Here is an 8,665-nt window from a genome sequence, read left to right as displayed (position 1 = left end):
TTTTACTAAAAAAAATATGTCTGATTGATAGATCCTAGAATTACAATTATTGTTTGAACCGTTTTATTAGGGTACTGTATAGGTAGGTGTCTGGAATTCTGAGGTTCAACTAGCTAGTAATTCCTTACGGAACTTACAGTTTGGGAAAACTACATATTAGTGTTGATTGGAGGACACAATGTCTGAACTCTGTTTTCTTATAGAAAAATGTTTGCCTGTGATTTTTGACATTACTAGTTACTGTTGAACTGATTTATATTGGGGTATGTCTCGGTAGGTGTCTGGAATTCTGAGGTTCAGCTAGCTCGTAAATTCATTATGTTTTGATCATTTTTATTAGACTCTTATACCCATTGAGTATATGGTAAGTCTTTATGAATGTAGTTATGGGGAACTGCATTTTGGTGTACAAGTGAAGGGTATTATTGTGTTATAAAAATATGTTTTGTTATAATAACCTACTATTTCTGGTTTAGTTGGAACACAATAGACTTCTAAAGTTCATCTTCTGTATCTGTCTCTCTAAACATTTCCTCTAGATTGTAAGCTTTCTGAATGTTACCTGAAGAATTAATTAGTGAGACCTCACTCATCGTTATAATTTGTATATGTCAGGATAACTAAAGAAAACTTCATGTTGCACCTTATATCTGCTTGACCTTTAGCATTTATCTGCTAGTATTGTATTACTGAGTTTTCTCAAAGCTCACTCTATTACTGACCATTTCAGGTTAAAGAAATTATCTTGTGCTTTTATCGACATCAATGGAAGTTTCACTGGCATTAGTTATGGAGTACGACACATGTAGTTAGGGGGCATGTAGGTTACAGTTTACTTTTATATTACATTCTGAATCCTATTTTTATACAATTTATTACTGAATTTTGTTTTAATATATGAAATTATTTATATATTCAAAATGTTTTACGATTTTATGGTTTATTGATTAAAGTTTTACTGTCAATTCTAGACTTTCAAAGTGGGTCACTCCGGTGATCTTAATGTGACACCTCAGATTGGATCGGATCACCGTGTCGGTCTGATGGTGTTACAAGTAGCGATACTAGTTTCGATACTCTAAGTAGATTATCAACACTCCCCTATCCCAACGGCTAGAATTTTTGTATTTAATACGGGCAGTACCGATACTCCAAGCAAGAGTATCGGTACTCAAGGCATATGTACGGCATTTATTGCGGGAAATTTCATCCCAACGGGTCTATTAACTCCCACAACCACCTAACAACTATAATTGAATGAAGGGGTATAAAAACAAGATCCCAAGTCTATATGAAGATAAGAAATCAAAGAGAAAGCCAAAGTAATCACATTGAACCAAAATCAAAATCAACATTCTTCAATATTTTTTTTTTCTTTCAAAGAATACTTTTGTACTCATTTGTTTCATTTGTCAAGTGTTATTATTTGTTCTTGGATTGTGTAAACAACTTCCTTTGAGGTTTTTCTAAGTTTGTAAATTTGTAATTTTCTCTTTGAGAAAGTGTTTCAAGAATTTGGGGTATAATACTTGAGGGAGTTGTAAGGTTACACATTGTTCTCAAAGGTTGATGCAAATTAGTGAATTTGTAAAAACACTCAGTGTTGATAGCTAAGGTAATGGATGTATAATTTGGTTTAGAAAGTCGAACCATTCTAAAATTCTTGTGTTCAATTTTTCATTTTTCCCTTAATCTTCCACCAAAATTTTTATTTGTCAATTCATCCCATCTTGCCTATTTCATCCTCTTGATTGACTCATCACCAATTTTTTGGGGGTATTATAGGTTCACAACCAAATTTAAATCCCAACAACCAATAATTAAATAACATCAATATTTATTATTTTATATTCAAACACATTGTCCAATACACATGCAATATAATTTCACACTAACATTAAACTATAAAGTTGTTATGTCTTTAATAAGGAATGAAACCTTTAAAATTGGGATTGCAATTCAATACACAGTAAGCCATAAAATTGGGACTGCTCAATACACGTGCAGTTACACAACAACTTAATAAAAAATAATAATAAATCTAAAATCAGTTACAACTCAATCTATTTTTTTTCAAACCTTATTGGGTCAAAAATCACATTCAATATGAGAAATAGTAATTTTAGAATATGAACCATCAATTTAAAATTCTAAAAGATTTAAATAAACTTTAGAAAATTGGGTAACACATGAATCAAATCAGAAATAAATTTTCCAAATACATCAGAAATAACAACTTATCGTTCGCTACACTTGATAAATTTTCAATTGAGTCCTTATCTCCCTCATTTTCATCTATCAACAATTGATAATCTAGAAAAAAGCCTAAGCCGTAAAATCCAAATTAAACCAATTTATCAAGGTCATTTGATCGGTGAAAGAGTTTTAAACCTTTTAACTTTTCTCAAATTTTATACAATATCATTTGGGAGTTTTTATTTAATTATTATTAAGCTGAAAAATAATAGTAATGTGCCACGTTAGATAAAACTAACGGGAGACAACGTCAGTGAACTTATTGAAAACGAACTAAAAATTTAATGATTGTATTGTAAGTTTTAGAAATTGGATAACCAAAATATAAGCGTCCTAAAAATTTGGTGATCATTTATATAATTTACTTTTGTATGTTTATTATGATTCGATTCTTACACTAAAAACATTTTTCTTTTCAATTGAACGGTAGGAAGATATTTCTCAATGAAAGGAAACACATATCTTGAATGATCACGTACACAAGATTAAATAAAAAAGTGAAGTTTCAATTTAATTTTGTGACATTTGAAGAATATTGTAAGACATTTTAGAATAGAGAGAGTGGGAAGGAAGAGAAATATTTCTGTGGTCGGTGTTAACCATAAAATTACTAAATAATGGTTTGAATGAAGCTGGTTGTTATGTTTGTGCAAAAATAATAAATTTAGTTTAAAGTGAATGATGAATTTTCTTTTTTATAAATATGAGAATATAAAATAATATTTATTTAAAGAGTTTTAATTATTTAATAATGAATGTTAATATTTTTATAAATGTGGTGCTCAAATGCGAGACTTTAAGAGATAACAATAACTATTTAACCACATAAGTCGCTTAATTCATGCATGTTTTGATAAATTTTTAAAAATATGAAGGGTAACTACATAAATGGACATTAATGTTTAATTAAATTTTTCGTTTTCCACTGAAGTTTAAAAGTAAGAAACTAGTCACTAACATTATCAATTTATAACAAAATGATAATTTGATTGTTATCTTCATTAAATTAATGACGTGACAACATTAATAGAAGGGTTAGAATTTAGATTTACCCCTAAATTATTATTAAAATATTAAATAAGTCCTTAAATAATGAATTTATGTCTACTTTATTTTTTCAAATACTCATCCATTCTTCCACCGTAGGGGACCATATTGATCGGCAGGCTTCTTCTTTCTTCTTCCTCGAACCATCACCCCATTCCCTTGAATACGAATTCTGGGATTGATTGTTTTACATAGTGATATTTCACTTTCAAATATGATTTTTGCAGATGCATTTCTGTCCAACAAAATCTCTATGCGTTTCTTCCTTAAATCTATGTATTCAATTTCAATTCAATTTTCTGAATACTATCTGCAAACAAAAACTATCACCTTCCTTATGAAACAAACAATGTTGGTTTCATTCTTAATATGCGAAATTTTTAGAATCTCCACCTATTATTAAGCAAAACAAAGTTCCTTTTTAAAAGAAGTAAAAATAAAAACTTCCAAATAGTCTGCTATATACTCTATTTATCTGCTGATCTCGCGGATCAAGTTTTAAGCTTGGTGCTACGGCCATTTCATTAGAACACACAATTTGTTCGATAAAGGTCTTGTTTGAGCTATTGCTTGTTCTTTTGTTTTTTCTAAGATTCATGCCTGAATTTCATAACAGATGTTTCCCGGAAGAAATGAAACAACGAGTACAATAAAACAACTAAGCACTAAAAATCTGTGAGTTGTCCATGAAAAAATAGAATTGGCTTCTATCTTAGAACCTAGATTTGCAAGCGGATGCCCACAACGTATTACATCCCTTATTGAGGTTCTGTTTATACGCACTTTGTATTCTTTATTTATAAAATAAGCTACTCATGCTATGAACCTTAACAATCGTCAAATAAATTTGCTGATCAGCTCGTTTAATCCTTGAAGTTGGACATTGTTTGCTTTGCCATCTCGGTCGCCTTGTTTATTCTTGTCCTTCTTGTCATGTTTAACAACTGATTGTTCTTGAATGTAAAATAAAGTTAGTTCATGTTCCATCAACCGTGACTATTTTCACTTTCACGATGATCTTAGAACAAAATGCAGCCAAACTCATCTATCAATGACAATTCGTTACACCTAATCTTCCCAAATATTTTTTTCATTCCCTTCACCATATCTGGTACAAGAAAAGGATCAATTCAAGCTACATTTAGAACATTGTTATGGGCAAGGTTGATAATTTCGTTTCATTGATGGTTGACATAATGCCCCTTGAACTCGCGATAAACGAGAGCATTAGACCTAAAATTTTTAATTTAAAAGGGTGAAATTAGGGTTTTGAAACAATTTGATTTGAAGTCATCATGACCTTTGGGTTAGGTAAATCGAATACCTAAAATTATTTTTTTTTCATGAATTTTTATAAGATATCATTTAAACGATAAAAAATGGTTTGTGTTTTACCCAAGATTCATTTTTAAGAATTCGAGAGTTGAATATGTTTGGGAAAGACGAGCATCCCATATCGCCCAAAATTGATACCTAAAAGTGTTTATAAATTTTCTAAATATTGAAAATTGCAAATTCAACACACACATTCAATTTATGATCCTTTCATTCATTTGGAATTTATTTTAAATTAAGTGAAATTTGTTGTTAAAAAGGTTTGACTTAAAATTACTCAATTCACTAGGTTTATCTTTAAAAATCCTTTTAATTTGAAAAATCAACAAAGAATGCCATCCTTTAGAGTTAAGTTATTGTCTCTCAATTTTCCAAATTGTTTTCCAAATTAAAATAACATTGCGTTAAAATTTATTAAAACTGAAACATGATGACAAATAATATATGCAACAATTAACAAACATGAATGCGCTTAACAATATTTGAACATATAAAAACATTTATTATATCACATTTTTTCTTAGAAGAAGAAAATGTTATTTAAAAGGGTACCCTTTGTACGGAAAATCCTCATAAATACATTTCTCTTGTAGTCGGGATATTTTTCATGTATTCCCCGCATAAAAAGACATTGTTTTGACTTTTATTTAATAAAAAATAGTATATTATTATAATAAAAAATTAAAAAATATTAGAACAAATAAGGTCCCTTTTTATAGAAACAATCATCGAAATCACGTTTCCCTTGTAGTCGAGATACTTTTGCTTAAAATTCCCATCTAAAAATATTTGCGTTAATTTTTATTTAATAATGTATGTACATATTTTAAGAGTGATCTTTAATATAAAAAAACTAATACACAAACTACGTAAAAAATAAGGTAAGAATATATAAAATAGTATATAATAAAAAATAAGGCATAAATATGTAAAATATTATATTTATATTAAAAAGTACAAAACACAATATATATACACACACACGCATAGCATAATATGTATAATATCTTACATATATATAATATAAAGCCTCGTATAATGTTTATGAAAAAGGGCCGCACTATTGATACTTTCGATATATACTTGAAAATATATATAACAAGGGCATTAATGCAAGTATGACAATACAAAGATCAAAATGTAAATAATAGAAAATATAGGCACTTAAATCACAATAAAATGTTAAACAACATATGGGGGCTAAAATGAAAATATTGGAATGTCACTTAAAATGTAAAAATAAATATAAAATAGAAATACATAAGCGGAGAGACTAAAACAGAATGTATGATAAATATAAGGCTCGAAATAGAAACATATGAATTTTCCATTGATGACCAAGATAGCATACAACAAAGGGTGAATAACATACTACGTAATTACCCCAAGCGCTAAAACGTTGGTCGTCATACTTCAACAATAGCGATGGGAGAAACTAACTGAACAACCCCTTTCAAACCCGAACCCCTCCAAAACAAAATTTTCTAATCTTACAAATCCTAAAAAAGTATCCTTCAACCCTAAAACCAAAACTTTGAAACTAAAACCCTTAAAAGCTCTCCTCAAAACGCACGTAAACTTAGATCTAGGAGGTAAAGATTTTACCTTCAGTGATCAGACGAACTCCTTGCTCCGATGAAGAGGACGAAATTTTCAAAGGTAAATTTTTCTCTTTTTATTTACTCCCTATTTATTCTTTCTATTTTGTTTATTTGGTTCCGAGATTCTCTATTCTCTTTAATTTTTTGGTAAAAAAAATCTCCTTTTTTTATTTTCGTTGTGTATGTTATATAGGGAGAAAAACGTTTTCATTTTTCAAATTTCATGAATTTTTTATCTTGACACATCGGCGACAATGCTCTAGATACGGTGGTGACGATGTATGTGAAAGGATGAAGTAGTATTTTTTTACCTCGGAGAAATCATGTGTTCTATAGTGAAATCGAGAAATATGACGATGATGATGACAATGAACCTATGGAATCGAAGAGCTACGAGAAACAAGGCATAAGATAAATTAGATTCGATCCAACAGTTGGGGTCTATTAGCAGTGATAGGAAGTAATTAGGGTTAGTAAGAACCTTAGTTTCATCTTTTAATTTGGGCCATTGGGTATACTTTAGATCCAATGGTTGGAACACACGACGATTGGAGCAACATGAGAAAACCCTAATTGTGCATTGGATCTTCACCCGGGCTTCCAACTTTGGGCTTGGCTAAGGGTATATTTTATTACTTTGTATTTAGACTAGTAATGGATTAAATTAAAGTTAGATAATTTATTTTTGTATCGTAGGTCTTTTGATGATGATGATGATGATAATAATAATAAAAAAAATAATAAATGGAACAAAAAAATGATGATTACAATTGTCCCTCTTTGTTCATTTCTATAAAATAGGAATAGGGTAAAAACATGAAGTACTAATTTTTTATCCGACCGAATTGTCAACAAATCACGAGCTCTAAGTTCTTCTCATTTGAAATTTTTCCGTCTCTTTAAATGAGTTATTCTCATTATGACCTCTCTCTAAAAATGTTGATCGACTTCCTTCTAAGATGGATTTGAACAAAAGGTCGAATAAGTTCTTCTCATTATGAACTTCTATTGTTCCATAAAGATTCTGAGGTTAAACAAGTTCTCTTATACAAACTTCTTCTCCTTTGGTCCCTTCTTATTATATGTAAAGACTAGACATTTCTTCTTATTAAGAATCTTATGTTGTTTTATAAAGGTCATGTTCAGGTTGAACAAGTTATTCTCGTTATGACCTTTTTTCTTTCTTTAGATGAGTTCTTCTCATTATGAACTCTCTCTAAAAGGGATCGATCCACATTCTCTCATTTGAAGAACTAAGATTGGTGGAACCCGATTCTTTCTCAAATGAAGTTGTGGACCCAAAGCTTGATTTATTTTCTAATCTTCTTGAATTACTGTCAAAACAAGTAAGAATGATTTGAATGAATGCAAATGCCCCTATTTATGAATACCTACCGATACATGTATGATGTCACTTTAATATTACAAGCTCTAAGCCTTTCAACTATTCGCTTCATTCAATTGCTTGAATCTTCATTTCTTGTCCCATTTTCACGCTTGGGTTTATCTTTCCTTTTAGGACTTTTCTTTTTTTGCTTTAATCATTTTTTTTCTTTTTTACTTATTATTTCATCTTTCAGTCTTCCTTGCTCTTTCTTCTCTTATTTGCCCCAGGTAATAGTTTCCTAACAAAAATCTATTTTGGTACGAATTGAATTGTTAACATTTTATTTACCATATCTTTAGCTCGCAAACATTTTATTTCGTCATGTTCATCATACACTCTTCAATAATGTTGTAACTATGACCAACTTTGGATATTTTATACTTAAAAGGTTAGTTCAAAGTAATATCAAGAAATATTTTGTTATCTTTGAATCATGTTAATCTACTCATAAGATGTTTGTAAATGAATGAAATTGAGGCTTGAAATGAGGAAACTTTATTTCACTGATGAATATTTAGAAATTTTACAAAGTTATAACAATCAAGAAATAAAATTAGATGCCCCAAGTTCACCAACATGAATGTTTCTAAACCAATCAATCTGATATAATTTGGAACACTAAGATGAGGTTTTGTCTAGAGGATCTCCAATGTTGTCAAACTATCTGTAGATGTGAAGCTCCTCCTAAAATATTAGGCTCTCAAGAGGATTTAATTATTAGATGTCTCAAAATGCATTTGAGCCACTCTTTTATGTTTTCAACTCAAATCCTTCATTTGGTTTCAAGATGCTCTATATGGATTTTCATCTTTACCCCTCCTTTTTATTCTCTTTTATTTTTATTTTTATTTTTATTTTTTATTTTTTATTTTCATTTTTTTATTTTATTCTTTATTTTATTCTTTATTTTTTTATTTTTTAAGTGTAGTATTTTTTTATAGAGTCTGAGTTTATTGGATTTTCAACTCATCTATATTCATTTCTTCTAAAATCAATGTTCCTCTGGAAAAGGTATTTTTGAAGACATATGATCATTCCT

Source organism: Hibiscus syriacus, unplaced genomic scaffold (assembly GCF_006381635.1).
Source record: "Hibiscus syriacus cultivar Baekdansim isolate YM2019G1 unplaced genomic scaffold, ASM638163v2 tig00002511_pilon, whole genome shotgun sequence".
NCBI lineage: Eukaryota > Viridiplantae > Streptophyta > Magnoliopsida > Malvales > Malvaceae > Hibiscus > Hibiscus syriacus.
This window is presented reverse-complemented; position numbering follows the sequence as displayed.